Here is a 16,842-nt window from a genome sequence, read left to right as displayed (position 1 = left end):
CTTCCCTGAAGCTACCCGAGCGAGTTCCTGATGTCACTGTCGCAACTCGAGAAGCACCCCCAGCTTCCCGCCGCAATTGGAGAAACACCACAAAATTATCCCCTCAATTCGAGATGAGGAAATTTTGCGATGCAGAATCTCAAGAGAAATACCACATTCTCTCTTGAAAGGCAAAAAGGTACTTGACACCCTTTATTTGACTCAGAAAATTCCCTCACACAGCCGTCCCCTTTGGAGAGGAGTACACACTTTATGGGCTCAATTTGAGATGAGCCCCTGTTCACATTTAAGGGCTCGAGAGGAAACCGGAAGTTCCCCTTTCAACACCAAAGTGGACCTGACTTCCCTGAAGCGACCCGAGCGAGTTCCTAAGGTCCCCGTAGCAAATCGAGATCTACCCCCAGCTTCCTGCCGGAACTCGGGAAACACCAAAAAATTATCCTCTGAATGCGAGGTGAGGGAATTTTACGCTGCAGAATCTCAAGAGAAATGCCACCTTCCCTCTTGAAAGGCAAAGGTTTCTTGACACCTTTTTTGGGACTCAGAAATTTCACTATCATCAGTCCCCATTGGAGAGGAAAATAAACTTTACGGACTCTATTCGAGATGAGCCCCTATTCCCATTTAACGGCTCTAGAGTAAACCTAAATTTTCCCTTCCAAAAAAAGGGGACCTGACTTCCCTGAAGTAACCCGAGCAAGGTCCTGAGGTCCCCATCGTACCTCGAGAAGTACCCCCAGATTCTCGATGCAACTCGAGAAACACCACAAAATCATTCCCTCAATGCGAGATGAAGAAATTTTGCCCTGCAGAATTTCAAGAGAAATGCCACATTCCTTCTTGCAAGGCAAAAGGGTACAGGACACCCTTTTTGCGACTCAGAAAGTTCCCTCACACAGCCATCCCGTTGGATAGGAGAACACACTTTATGGATTCAATAGGAGATGAGTCCCTATTCCCATTTAAGGGCTCCAGAGTAAACCGGAAGTTCCCCTTCTAACTCATATGGGGACCTGACTGCCGTGAAGCAACCAGAGCGACTTCCTGGGGTCTCCGTCACAACTCGAGCAGTTACCCCAGCTTCCCGCCGCAACTCTAGAATCACTCTAAAATCATCACCTCAATGCGAGATGAAGAAATTTTGCGATGCAGCATCTCAAGAGAAATACCACATTCCCTCTTGAATGGCAAAAGGGTACTTGACACCATTTATGCGACTCAAAATGTTCCCTCACACAGCGGTCCCCATTGGAGAGGAGAACACACTTTAAGGACTCAATTCCAGAGGAGGCCCTATTCCCATTTAACGGCTCCAGAGTAAACCGGATGTTCCTATTCCAAAACGAAAGGGGACCTGACTTCCCTGAATCAACCCGAGAGCGTTCCTGAGGTCCCCGACGCACTTCGACAAGTACCCCCAGCTTCTCCCCGCAACTATAGAAACACCACAATATTATAGACACAATGCGAGATGAGGAAAATTTGCGCTGCAGAATCTCAAGTGAAATACCACATTCCCGCTTGAAAGGCAATGGGTAATTGACACCCTTTATTCGACTCAGAAATTTCACTAACATCAGTCCCCATTGGAGAGGAGAACACATTTTATGGACTCAATTCAAGATAAGCCCCTATTCCCATTAACGGCTCGAGAGTAAATTGGAGGTTCCCTTTCCAACAAAAAAGGGGGCCTGAATTCCGTGAAGCAACCCGAGCGAGTTCCTGAAGTCCCCGTCGCAACCTGAGAAGCACCCCCAGCTTCCCGCCACAACTCGAGAAACACCACAAAATTATCCCCTCAATTTGAGAGGAGGAAATTTTGCGCTGCAGAATCTCAAGAGAAATCCCACATTCCCGCTTGAAAGGCAACAGTGTACTTGACTCCCTTTAGGCGACTCAGAATGTTCCCTAACATCCGTCCTCAGTGCAGAGGAGAACACACTCTCTTGACTCAAATCAAGAAGAGGCAATGTTCCCATTTAATGGCTCGAGAGTAATCTGGAAGTTCCCCTTCCAACACAAAAGGGGACTTGACTTCGCTGAAGCAACCCGAGCGAGTTCCAGAGGTCCCTGTTGCAAGTCGAGAAGTATCCCCTGCTTCCCTCTGCAACTCGAGAAATACCACAAAATTATCCCCTCAATGCGAGATGAGGTAATTTTACGCTGCAGAATCTCAAGAGATATCCCACATTCCCGCTTGAAAGGCAAAAGGGTACTTGACTCCCTTTAGGCGAATCAGAATGGTCCCTAACATCCGTCCTCAGTGGAGAGGAGAACACACTTTAAGGACTCAAATCGAGAAGAGGCAATATTCCCATTTAATGGCTCGAGAGTAATCCAGAAGTTCCCCTTCCAGCACAATCGTTGACCTGACTTCCCTGAAGTAACTCGAGTGAGTTCCTTAGGTCCGCTTCGCACCTCGAGGAATACCACCAGCTTCCCGCTGCAATTCGAGAAACACCACACAATTATCCCCTCAATGAGAGATGAACAAATTTTGCACTGCAGAATTTCAAGAGAAATCCCACATTCCAGCCTGAAAGGGAATAGGTTATTTGACACAATTTATTCAGTTCAGTTCAGTTCAGTCGCTCAGTCGTGTCCGACTCTCCGCGACCCCATGAATCACTGTACGCTAGGCCTCCCTGTCCTACACCAACTCCCGGAGTTCAATCAAACTCATGGCCACAGAGTCGGTGATGCTATCCAGCCATCTCATTCTCTGTCGTCCCCTTCTCCTCCAGCCCCCAACCTCTCCTAGCATCAGAATCTTTTCCAGTGAGTCAACTCATCGCATGAGGTGGCCGAAGTATTGCAATTTCATCTTTAGCATCAGTCCTTCCAATGAACACCGACGATTGATCTCCCTTAGAATGGACTGGTTGGATCTTCTTGCAGTCCAAGGAACTCTCAAGCGTCTTCTCCCATACCACAGTTCGAAAGCATCAGTTTTTCGGCGATCAGCTTTCTTCACAGTCCAAGTCTCACATCCATACATGACCACGGGAAAAACCATAGCTTTGACTAGATGGAGCTTTTTTGGCAAAGTGATGTCTCTGCTTTTTAATATACTATCAAGGTTGATCATAACTTTCCTTCCAAGGAGTAAGCGCCTTTTAATTTCATGGCTTCAATCAGCATCTGCAGTGATTTTGGAGCCCCCAAAAATAAATTGTGACACTGTTTCCACTGTTTTTCCATCTATTTTTCGTGAAGTGTTGGGACCAGATTCCATCACCTTTGTTTTCTGAATGTTGAGCTTCAAGCCAACCTTTTCACTCTCCTCTTTCACTTTCATCAAGAGGCTTTTGAGTTCCTCCTCACTTTCTGCCCTAAAGGTGGTGTCATCTGCATATCTGAGGTTATTGATATTTCTCCCAGCAATCTTGATTCCAGTTGTTCTTCTTCCAGTCCAGCATTTCTCATGATGCACTCTGCATAGAAGTTAAATAAGCAAGATTACAATATACAGCCTTGACGTACTCCTTTTCCTATTTGGAACCAGTCTGTTGTTCCATGCACAGTTCTGACTGTTGCTTCCTGACCTGCATACAGGTTTCTAAAGAGGCAGGTCAGGTGGTCTCGTATTCCCATCTCTTTCTGAATCTTCCACAGTTTATTGTGATCCACACAGTCAAAGGCTTTGGCATAGTCAATGAAGGAGAAATAGATGTTTTTCTGGAACTCTCTCGCTTTCTCCATGATCCAGCGCATGTTGGCAATTTGATCTCTGGTGCCTCTGCCGTTTCTAAAACCTGCTTGAACATCTATGAGTTCACGGATCACATATTGCTGAAGCCTGGCTTGGAGAATTTTGAGCATGACTGTACTAGCGTGTGAGATGAGTGCAATTGTGCGGTAGCTTGAACATTCTTTGGCATTGCCTTTCTTTGGGATTAGAATGAAGACTGACCTTTTCCAGTCCTGTGGCCACTGCTGAGTTTTGCAAATTTGTTGGCATATTGAGTGCAGCACTTTCACAGCATCATCTTTCAAGGTTTGAAAGAGCTCAACTGGAATTCCATCACTTCCACTAGCTTTGTTCGTAGTGTTGCTTTCTAAGGCACACTTGAATTCACATTCCAAGATATCTGGATCTAGGCCAGTGATCACATTTTCGTGACTATCCTGATCGTGAAGATCTTTTTTGTACAGTTCTTCTGTGTATTCTTGCCACCTCTTCTTAATATCTTCTGCTTCCTTGAGGTCCATACCATTTCTGTCCTTTATCGAGCCCATCTTTGCATGAAATGTTCCCTTGGAATCTCTAATGTTCTTGAAGAGATCTCTTGTTTTTCCTATTCTGCTGTTTTCCTCTATTTCTCTGCATTGATCACTGAGGAAGGCTTTCTTATCTCTCCTTGCTATTCTTTGGAACTCTGCATTCTAATGCTTATATCTTTCCCTTTCTCCTTTGCTTTTCGCTTCTCTTCTTTTCACAGCTATTTGTAAGGCCACCTCAGAGAGCCATTTTGCTTTTTTTTTGCATTTCTTTTCCATGGGGATGCTCTTGGTCTCTGTCTCCTGTACAATGTCACGAACCTCCATCCAGAGTTCATCAGGCACTCTATCTATCAGATCTAGTGCCTTAAATCTATTTCTCACTTCCACTGTATAATCATAAGGGATTTGATTGAGGTCATATCTGAAGGGTCTAGGGGTTTTCCCTACTTTCTTCAATTTAAGTCTGAATTTGGCAATAAGGAGTTCATGATCTGAGCCACAGTCAGCTCCTGGTCTTGTTTTTGCTAACTGTATACAGCTTCTCCATCTCTGGCTGCAAAGAATATAATCAATCTGATTTCGGTGCTGACCATCTGGTGATGTCCACGTGTAGAGTCTTCTCTTGTGTTGTTGGAAGAGGGAGTTTGCTATGACCAGTGCGTTCTCTTGACAAAACTCTATTAGCCTTTGCCCTGCTTCATTCCGTGCTCCAAGGCCAAATTTGCCTGTTACTCCAGGTGTTTCTTGACTTCCTACTTTTGCATTCCAGTCCCCTATAATGAAAAGGACATCTTTTTGGGTGTTAGTTCTAAAAGGTCTTGTAGGTCTTCATAGAACCGTTCAACTTCGGCTTCTTCAGCGTTAGTAGTTGGGGCATAGGCCTGGATTACTGTAATGTTGAATGGTTTGCCTTGGAAACGAACAGAAATCATTCTATCGTTTTTAAGATTGCATCCAAGTACTGCATTTCGGAGTCTATTGTTGACCATGATGGCTACTCCATTTCTTCTAAGGGATTTCTGCCCACAGTAGTATATATATAATGGTCATCTGAGTTAAATTCACACATTCCAGTCCATTTTAATTCACTGATTCCTAGAATGTCTATGTTCACTCTTGCCATCTCCTGTTTGACCACTTCCAATTTGCCTTGATTCCTGGACCTTACATTCCAGGTTCCTATGCAATGTTACTCTTTACAGCACCAGAACTTGCTTCTATCACTGGTCACATCCACAACTTGCTTTTGCTCCATCCCTTCATTCCTTGTAGAGTTATTTCTCCACTGATTTCCAGTAGCATACTGGGCACCTACAGACCTGGGGAATTCCTCATTCAGTATCCTGTCATTTTGCCCTTTGATACTGTTCATGGGGTTCTCAATGCAAATATACTGAAGTGGTTTGCCATTCCCTTCTCCAGTGGACCACATTCGGCTGTGGTCCATGTGATCAGATCGAGTAGATTCCTGTGATTATGATTTCAGTGTGTCTGCCATCTGAAGCCCCCTTGCAATACTTACCATCTGATTTGAGTTTCTCTTACCTTGGGTGTGGGATATCTCTTCACAGCTGCTCCAAGAAATCACAGCTGCTGCACCTAACCTTGGATGAGGGGTGTGTCCTCAAGGCCGCCCCTCCTGACCTTGAACGTGAGTACATCCTCTCGGCCCTCCCCTGCACAGCCACCGCCTATTGGAGGTGGGGTACCTCCTCTCGGCCACCTGCCCTGGCCTCAGTCATGGGGTAGCTCCTCACCGCTGCCCATCTCTGCATGGTCGGTTGTGCCAGGGCCGGCTTCTCTCGAGTCTGCGTGGGCGGGGCCTGCGTATCCTGCGTCTGGTCGGCGGGGCCGGGGTCTCTCCCATCTGGGTGGGCGGGGCCAGGGTCTCTTGCATCTGCGAGGGCGGCGCCAGCAACAATAGCGTCTGAGCGGGCGGGGCCAAGGTCTCTCGCGTCTGAGCGGGTGGGGCCAGGGTCTCTTCAGTCTGCCCGGGCGGGGCCGGGGTCTCTCCCATCTGCGCGGGTGGGAAGGCCTCTCTCGCGTCTGCGCCGGCAAGGCCCGTGTCTCTGGCGTCTTAGCCGCCTGGGCCGGCATCTCTCGTGTCTGCGCGGGTGGGGCTGGTATTTCTCCCATTTGCACAGCGGGTGAGACTCAAATAATTCCCTCAAACAGTCGTCCCCATTGGAGAGGAGAACACACTTTACGGACTTAACTCGAGATGAGTCCCTATTCCCATTTAACAGCTCCAGACTAAACCGGAAGTTCCCCTTCCAACACAAAAGGGGACCTGACTTTCCAGAAGCAACTCGAGAAAATTCCTGAGGTCCCCGTCCCAACATGAGAAGTAATCCAAAATTCCCGCCACAACTTGACATACACCACAAAATTATCTCCTCAATGCGAGATGAGGATATTGTGTGCCGCAGAATCTCAAGAGAAATACCACATTCCCTCTTAAAATGCAAAAGGGTACTTGACATCCTTTATGCGACTCAGAAATTTCACTAACATCAGTCCCCATTGGAGAGGTGAACGAACTTTATGTACTCAATTCAAAATGAGGCACTATTGCCAATTAACTGCTCGAGAGTAAATCGGAAGTTCCCGTTCCAACAAAAAGGGGACCTGCCTTACCTGAAGAAACCCGAGTGAGTTCCTGAGGTACGAATAGCAACTTGAGAAGTACCCCCAGCTTCCCAACGCAACTCGAGAAACACCACAAAATATGCCCTCAATGCAAGAATAGGAAATTTTGTGTTACAGAATCTCAAGAAAAATACCACATTCCCTCTTGAAAGGCAAAACGGTTCTTGAAACCCTTTATGCGACTCAGAAAGTTCCCTCACACAGCCGTCCTCATTGGAAAGGAGAACACACTTTACCCACTCAAATCAAGATGCGGCCATATTCCCAATAAACGGCTCGAGAGTAAACCGGAAGTTCCCCTTCCAACACCAAAGGGGACCTGACTTCCCTGAAGCAACCCAAGCAAGTTCCTGAGGTCCCCGTCGCAACTCGAGAAATACCCTAGCCTCCAGCCGCAACTCGAGAAACACCACAAAATTATCCCCTCAATGCGAGATGATTAAATTTTGCGATGCAGAATCTCAAGAGAAATACCACATTCCCTCTTGAAAGGCAAAAGGACTCTTAACACCCTTTATGCGATTCAGAAAGTTCCCTCAAAGAACAGTGCCCATTGGAGAGGAGAACAGACTTTATGGACTCAATTCGAGATGAGGACCGATTCCCACTTAACGGCTCGATAGTGAACTGGAAGTTCCCCTTCAAACACAAAACGGGACCTGCCTTACCTGAAGAAACCCGAGCGAGTTCCTGATGTCCCCATCGCAACTCGAGAAGTACCCCCAGCTTCCCGCCGCAACTCGACATACAGCACAAAATTATCACTTCATTGCTAGATGAAGAAATATTGCTCTGCAGAATCTCAAGAGAAATATCACATTCCCTCTTGAAAGGCAAAAGGGTTCTTGACTCCCTTTATGAGAATCAGAATGTTCCCAAACATCCATCCTCAGTGGAGAGGAGAACACTCTTCATGCAGTCAAATCGAGAAGAGGCAATATTCCCATTTAAAAGCTCAAGAGCAATCAAGAAGTACCCCTTCCAACACAAAAGGGGACTTGACTTCCCTGGAGCAACCTGAGAGAGTTCCTGAGGTTCCTGTTTCAACTACAGAAGTATCCCCTACTTCAAACCACAACTCGAGAAACAACACAGTATTATCCCCGCAATGCGACATGAGGTAATTTTGCGCTGCAGAATCTCAAGAGAAATCCCACATTCCCGCTTGAAAGGCAAAAGGGAACTTGGCATACTTTATGCTCCTCAGAAAGTTCCCTAAAATCCATCCCCATTGCAGAGGCATACACAACTTATGGACTCAACTCCAGAAGAGCCCCTATTCCCTTAAAGGCCTCGAGAGTAATCTGGAAGTTCCCCGTCCAGCACTAAAGGGGAACTGACTTCCCTAAAGTAACTCCAGTGAGTTCCTGAGGTCCCCGTTGAAACTCGAGAAGTACCCCCAGCTTCCCGCCGAAATTCGGGAAACACCACAAAATTATCCCCTCAATGCGAGATGAGGAAACTTTGCGCTGCAGAATCTGAAGAGAAATCCAACATTCCCAAATGAAAGGCAAAAGCGTACTTGACTCCCTTTATGTCACTCAGAAAGATCCCTAACATCCTTCCCCATTGGAGAGGAGAACACACTTTATGGACTCAACTCCATATGAGGCCCTATTCCCATTAAGGGGCTCGAGACTAATCCGGAAGTTCCCCTTCCAGCACAAAAGGGGACCTGACTTCCCTGAAGAAACTCGAGTGAGTTCCTGAGGTCCCCATCTAAACTCAAAAACTACCCCCAGCGTCCCGGCTCAATTCGAGAAACACCACAAAATATTCCCCTCACTGCGAGATGAGGAAATTTTGCGCTGAGAATCTCAAGAGAAATCCCACATTCCGGCTTGAAAGGCAAAAGGGTACTGAATCCGTCTATGCGACTCAGAATGTTCCCTAACATCCTTCCTCAGTGGAGAGGAAAACACACTTTATGGACTCAAATCGAGAAGAGGCATTTTTCCCATTTAACAGCTCGAGAGTAATCCGGAAGTTCCCCTTCCAACACAAATAAGGACTTGACTTCCCTGAAGCAACCCGAGCGAGTTCCTGAGGTCCCCGACGCACCTCGAGAAGTACCCCCAGCTTCCCGCCGCAACTCGAGAAACACCACAAAATTATCCCCTCAATGGGAGATGAGGAAATTTTGCGCTGCAGAATCTCAAGAGAAATCCCACATTCCCGCTTGAAAGGCAGAAGGTTACTTGACTCCCTTTAGGCGACTCAGAATGTTCCCTAACATCCATCCTCAGTAGAGGAGAACATAATTTATGGACTTAAATGGAGAGGAGGCAATATTCCCTTTTAACGTCTGGACAGTAATCCGGAAGTTCCCCTTCCAACACAAAAGGCGACTTGACTTCTCTGAAGCAACCCGAGCGAGTTCCTGAGGTGCCCGCCATAGCTAGAGAAGTGCCCCCTGCTTCACACCACAACTGGAGAAACACCACAAAATTATCACCTCAATGCGAGATGAGGAAATTTTGCGCTGCAGAATCTCAAAAGAAAATCCACATTACCATTGAAAGGCAAAAGCTTACTTGACACATTTTATGCCACTCAGAAAGTTCCCAAAGCTCCGTCTCCACTGGAGAGGAAATCACACTTTAGGGACTCAACTGGAGAAGAGGCCCTATTCCCATTACAGGGCTCAAAAGTATTCCGGAAGATCCCCTTCCAGCACAAATGGCACCTGATTCCCTGAAGTAACTCGGGTAAGTTTCTGAGGTATTCGCAACTCGAGAAACACCACAAAATTATCCCCACTATGTGAGATGAGGAAATTTTGAGCTGCAGAATCTCAAGTGAAATCCCACATTTTCGCTTGAAAGGCAAAAGGTTACTTGACTCCCTTTAGGCGACTCAGAATGGTCCCGAACATTTGTCCTCATTGGAGAGGAAAACACACTTTATGGACTCAACTCCAGAAGAGGCCATATTCCCATTAAAGGGCTCAAGAGTCATCCGGAAGTTCTCCTTCCAGGACAAAAGGGGCCTGATTTCCTGAAGTAACTCGGGTAAGTTTCTGAGGTCCCCTTCGCAACTCGAAAAACACAACAAAATTATTCCCTCAATACGAGATGAGGAAATTTTGCGCTGCAGAATCTCAAGAGAAATCCCACATTCCCGCTTGAAGGGCAAAAGGGTACTTGACTCCCTTTGGGCGACTCAGAATGTTCCCTAACAACCTTCCTCAGTGGAGAGGAAAACACACTTTGTGGACTCAAATCGAGAAGAGGCATTATTCACATTTAACAGCTCCAGAGTCATCCCGAAGTTCCCCTTCCAACACAAAAGGGGACTTGACTTCCCTGAAGCAACCCGAGCGAATTCCTGAGGTCCCCGCTGGAACTAGAGAAGTACTCCCTGCTTCCTGCCACAACTCGAGAAACACCACAAAATTATCCCCTCAATGTGAGATGAGGAAATCTTGCGCTGCAGAATCTCAAAAGAAATCCCACATTCCAGCTTGAAAGGCATAAGGGTACCTGACTCCCTTTAGCCGACTCAGAATGTTCCCTAACATCCTTCCTCATTGGAGAGGAAAACACACTTCATGGACTCAAATCGAAAAGAGGCTATATTCCCATTTAAAGGCTCGAGAATAATCAAGAAGTTCCCCTTCCAACACAAAAAAGTACTTGACTTCCCTGAAGCAACCTGAGCGAGTTCCAGAGGGTCCCGTCTCAACTCCAGAAGTATCCCCAGCTTCCGGCCCCAACTCGAGAAACGACACAATATTATCCCCTCAGTGCGAGATGAGGTAATTTTCTGCTGTAGAATCTCAAGAGAAATCCTGCCTTCCCGCTTGAAAGCAAAAGGAACTTGACACATTTTATGCCACTCAGAATGTTCCCTAATATCCGCCCCCATTGGAGAGACATACACACTTTATGGACTCAACTCCAGAAGAGGCCCTATTCCCATTAAAGGGCTCGAGACTAATCCGGAAGTTCCCCTTCCAGCACAAAAGGGGATCTGACATCCCTGAAGAAACTCGAGTGAGTTCCTGAGGTCACCATGTAAACTCAAGATGTACCCCCCAGCGTCCCGCCGCAATTCGAGAAACACCACAAAATATTCCCCTCAATGAGAGATGAGGTTTTTTGCGCTGCAGAATCTCAAGAGAAATCCTACATTCCGGCTTGAAAGGCAAAAGGGTACTGACTCCTTTTATGCGACTCAGAATGTTCCCTAACATACTTCCTCAGTGGAGAGGAAAACACACTTTATGGACTCAAATCGAGAAGAGGCATTTTTCCCATTTAACAGCTCGAGAGTAATCCGGAAGTTCCCCTTCCAACACAAAAAAGGACTTGACTTCCCTGAAGCAACCCGAGCGTGTTCCTGAGGTCCCCGGCGCACCTCGAGAAGTACCCCCAGCTTCCCGCCGCAACTCGAGAAACACCACAAAATTATCCCCTCAATGGGAGATGAGGAAATTTTGCGCTGCAGAATCTCAAGAGAAATCCCACATTCCCGCTTGAAAGTCAAAAGAGTACTTGACTCCCTTTAGGCGACTCAGAATGGTCCCTAACATCCGTCCTCAGTGGAGAGCAGAACACACTTTATGGACTGAAACCGAGAAAAGCTAATATTCCCATTTAACGGCTGGAGAGTAATACGGAAGTACTCCTTCCAAAACCAAAGGGGACTTGACTTCACTGAAGCTAGTGAGTGAGTTCCTGAGGTCCCCGTTGCAACTCGAGAAAAATCACTGCTTCCGCCGGCAACATGACCAACACCACAAAATTATTCCCTCAATGCGACATGAGGAAATTTTGCGATGCAGAATCTCAAGAGAAATACCACATTCCCTCTTGAAAGTCAAAAAGTACTTGACACCCATAATTCGATTCAGAAAGTTCCCTCATAAAGCCGGCCACTTTGGAGAGGAGAACACATTTTATGAACTCAATTCGAGATAAGCCCCTGTTAACATTTGAGGGCTCGAGAGGAAACCAGAAGTTTCCCTTCCAACACTAAAGGGGACCTGACTTCCCTGAAGCAACCCCAGCGAGTTCCTGAGGTCCCCGTCGCAACTCGAGAAGCACCCCCAGCTTCCCGCCGCAACTCGAGAAACACCCCAAAATTATCTCCTCAATGCGAGATGAGGAAATTTTGCGATGCAACATCTCAAGAGAAATACCACAATGCCTCTTGAAAGGCAAAAAGGTACTTGACACCCTTTATTCGACTCAAAAAGTTCCCTCACACAGCCGTCGCCTTTTAGAGGAGAACACACTTTATGGACTCATTTCGAGATGAGCCCCTGTGCACATTTAAGGGCTTGAGAGGAACCCGGAAGTTCCGCTTCCAAAAGCAAAGGGGACCTGACTTCCCTGAAGCAACCCCAGTGAGTTCCTGAGGTCCCCGTCGCAACTCTTGTAGCATCCCCAGCTTTCCGCCGCAACTCAGGAAACATCCCAGAATTATTCCCTCAATGCGAGATGAGGAAATTTTGCGATGCAGCATCTCGAGAGATATACCACATTAACTCTTGAAAGGCAGAAAGGTACTTGACACCCATTACTCGACTCAGAAATTTCCCTCACACAGCCGTCCCCTTTGGAGAGAACACATTTTATGGACTCAATTCGAGATGAGCCCCTGTGCATATTTAAGAGCTCGAGAGGAACCCGGAAGTGCCCCTTCCAACACGCAAGGGGACCTCACTTCCCTGAAGCAAACCCAGCGAGTTCCTGAGGTCCGCGTCGCAAATCTTGAAGCACCACAAGCTACCCGCCGTAACTCCAGAAACACCCCAAAATTATTCCCTGAATGCGTGATGAGGAAATTTTGCGATGCAGCATCTCAGGAGAAATACCGCATTCCCTCTTGAAAGGCAAAAAGATACTTGACACCCTTTATTCGACTCAGAAAGTTCCCTTACACAGCCGTCCCGGTTGAAGAAGAGAACACACTTTATGGACTCAATTCGAGATGAGCCCCTGTGCACATTTAAGGGCTCGAGAGGAACCCGGAAGTTTCACTTCCAACAGCAAAGGGGACCTGACTTCCCTGAAGCAAATCCAGGGAGTTCCTGAGGTACCCGTCGCAACTCGAGAAGCACCCCCAGCTTACACGGCAACTCGAGAAATAGCCCAAAATTATCCCCTCAATGCGAGATAGGAAATTTTGCGATGCAGCATCTCAAGAGAAATAACACATTCCCTCTGAAAGGCAAAAAGTACTTGACACCATTTATTCGACTCAGAAAGTTCCCTCACAAAACCGTGCAATTTGAGAGGAGTATACACTTCATTGACTCAATTCGAGATGAGACCCTGTGCACATTTAAGGGTTCCAGAGGAACCCGAAAGTTCCCCTTCCAAAACCAAAGTGGACCTGACTTCCCTGAAGCCACCCCAGCGAGTTCCTTAGGTCCCCGTCGCACTCGAGAAGCACCCCCAGCTTCCCGCCGCAATTCGAGAAACAGCCCAAAATTATCCACTCAATGCAGGATGAGGAAATTTTGCGATGCAGCATCTCAAGAGAAATACGACATTCCCTCTTAAAAGGCAAAAAGGTACTAGACACCCTTTATTCGACTGAAAAAGTTCCCTCACACAGAGGTACCCTTAGGAGAGGAGAACACACTTTATGGAATCAATTCGAGTTGAGCCCCTGTGCACATTTATGGGCTCGAGAGAAAACCGAATGTTCCCCTCCAAGACCACAGGGGACCTGACTTCCCTGAAGGAACCCAAGCGAGTTCCTCAGGTCCCCGTCGCAACTCTTGAAGCACCCCCAGCTTCCCGCCTAAACTCGAGAAACACACCAAAATTATCCCCTCAATGCGAGATGAGGAAATTTTGCGATGCAGCATCTCAAGAGAAATACCACATTCCCTCTTGAAAGGCAAAAAGCTACTTAACACCCTTTATTCGACTCAGAAAGTTCCCTCACACAGCCGTCCCGTTTTAGAGGAGAACACACTTTATGGACTCAATTCGAGATGAGCCCCTGTGCACATTTAAGGGCTCCAGAGGAAACCGGATGTTCCCCTTCCAACACCAAAGGGGAACTGACTTCCCTGAAGCAACCCCAGCGAGTTCCTGAGGTCCCTGTCGCAACTCGAGAAGCACCCCCAGCTTCCCGCCGCAACTCAAGAAACATCCCCAAATTATCCCCTCAATGCGAGATGAGGAAATTTTGCGATGCAGCATCTCAAGAAAAATACCACATTCCCTCTTGAAAGGCAAAAAGGTTCTTGAAACCCTTTATTCGACTCAAAAAGCTACCTCACACAGCCGTCCCCTTTTAGAGGAGAACAAACTTTATGGACTCAATTCGAGATGAGCCCCTGTGCACATAAGGGCTCCAGAGGAAACCGGAAGTTCCCGTTCCAACAGCAAAGGAGACCTGAGTTCCCTGAAGCAACCCCAGCGAGTTCCTGAGGTCCCCGTCGCAACTCGAGAAGCACTCCCAGCTTCCCGCCGCAACTCTAAAAACAAACCAAAATTAACCCCTCAATGCGAGATGAGGAAATTTTGCGATGCAGCATCTTAAGAGAAACACCACATTCCCTCTTGAAAGGCAAAAAGGTACTTGACACCCTTTATTCGACTCATAAAGTTCCCTCACCCAGCCGTCCCATTTTAGAGGAGAACACACTTTATGAACTCAATTCGAGATGAGCCCCTGTGCACATTTAAGGGCTCCAGAGGAACCCGGAAATTACCCTTCCAACACCAAAGGGGACCTGACTTCCCTGAAGCAACCCCAGCGAGTTCCTAAGGTCCCGGTCGCAACACGAGAAGCACCCCCATCTTCCCGCCGAAACTCGAGAAACACACCAAAATGATTCCCTGAAAGAGAGACGAGGAAATTTTGCGATGCAGCATGTCAAGAGAAATACCACATTCCCTCCTGAAAGGCAAAAAGGTACTTGACACCTTTTATTCGACTCAGAAAGTACCCTCACACAGCAGTCCCCTTTAGAGAGGAGAACACACTTTATGGCCTCAATTCGAGATGAGCCCCTGTGCACATTTAAGGGCTCGCGAGGAAACCGGATGTTCCCCTTCCAACACCAAAGGGGACCTGACTTCCCTGAAGCAACCACAGGGAGTTCCTGAGGTCACCGTCGCATCTCGAGAAGCACCCCCAGCTTCCCGCCGCAACTCAAGAAGCACACCAAAATTATCCCCTCAATGCGAGATGAGGAAATTTTGCGATGCAGAATCTCAAGAGAAATACCACATTCCCTCTTGAAAGGCAAAAAGTTACTTGACACCCTTTATTCGATTCAGAAAGTTCCCTCACACAGCCGTCCCCTTTTAGAGGAGAACACACTTTATGGACTCAATTTGAGATGAGCCCCTGTGCACATTCAAAGGCTCCAGAGAAAACTGGAAGTTCCCCTTCCAACTCTAAATGGGACCTGACTTCCCTGAAGCAACCCCAGCCAGTTCCGTAGGTTCCCGTCGCAACTCGAGAAGCTTCGCTAGCTTCCCGCCGCAACTCGAGAAACTCCCCAAAATTATGCCCTCAATGCGAGTTGAGGAAATTTTGCGATGCAGCAGTTCAAGAGAAATACCACACTTCATCTTGAAAGGCAAAAATGTTCTTGACACCCTTTATTCGACTCAGACTGTTTCCTCACACATCCGTCGCATTTGGAGAGGAAAATCACACTTTATGGACTCAATTCGAGATGAGCCCCTGTGCACATTGAAGGGCTCGAGAGGAACCCGAAATTTCCCCTTCCAACACCAAAGGGACCTGACTTCCTTGAAGCAACCCTAGCGAGTTCCTGAGGTCTCCGTCGCAACTCGAGAAGCAGCCCCAGCTTCCCGCCACAACTCGAGAAACACCCCAAAATTATCCCCTCCATGCGAGATGAGGAAATTTTGCGATGCAGCATCTCAAGAGAAATACCACATTCCCTCTTGAAAGGCAAAAAGCTACTTAACACCCTTTATTCGACTCAGAAAGTTCCCTCACACAGCCGTCCCGTTTTAGAGGAGAACACACTTTATGGACTCAATTGGAGATGAGCCCCTGTGCACATTTAAGGGCTCCAGAGGAAACCGGATGTTCCCCTTCCAACACCAAAGGGGAACTGACTTCCCTGAAGCAACCCCAGCGAGTTCCTGAGGTCCCTGTCGCAACTCGAGAAGCACCCCCAGCTTCCCGCCGCAACTCAAGAAACATCCCCAAATTATCCCCTCAATGCGAGATGAGGAAATTTTGCGATGCAGCATCTCAAGAAAAATACCACATTCCCTCTTGAAAGGCAAAAAGGTTCTTGAAACCCTTTATTCGACTCAAAAAGCTACCTCACACAGCCGTCCCCTTTTAGAGGAGAACAAACTTTATGGACTCAATTCGAGATGAGCCCCTGTGCACATAAGGGCTCCAGAGGAAACCGGAAGTTCCCGTTCCAACAGCAAAGGAGACCTGAGTTCCCTGAAGCAACCCCAGCGAGTTCCTGAGGTCCCCGTCGCAACTCGAGAGGCACTCCCAGCTTCCCGCCGCAACTCTAAAAACAAACCAAAATTAACCCCTCAATGCGAGATGAGGAAATTTTGCGATGCAGCATCTTAAGAGAAACACCACATTCCCTCTTGAAAGGCAAAAAGGTACTTGAAACCCTTTATTCCACTAGAAAGTTCCCTCACACAGCCGTCCCATTTTAGAGGAGAACACACTTTATGAACTCAATTCGAGATGAGCCCCTGTGCACATTTAAGGGCTCCAGAGGAACCCGGAAATTACCCTTCCAACACCAAAGGGGACCTGACTTCCCTGAAGCAACCCCAGCGAGTTCCTAAGGTCCCGGTCCCAACACGAGAAGCACCCCCATCTTCCCGCCGAAACTCGAGAAACACCCCAAAATGATTCCCTGAAAGCGAGACGAGGAAATTTTGCGATGCAGCATGTCAAGAGAAATACCACATTCCCTCCTGAAAGGCAAAAAGGTACTTGACACCTTTTATTCGACTCAGAAAGTACCCTCACACAGCAGTC

Source organism: Moschus berezovskii, chromosome 13 (genome assembly GCF_049115385.1).
Source record: "Moschus berezovskii isolate FMDL1 chromosome 13, NW_MosBer_1.0, whole genome shotgun sequence".
NCBI lineage: Eukaryota > Metazoa > Chordata > Mammalia > Artiodactyla > Moschidae > Moschus > Moschus berezovskii.
The sequence above is the reverse complement of the archived record's forward strand: the minus strand, read 5'-3'. Positions refer to the sequence as shown.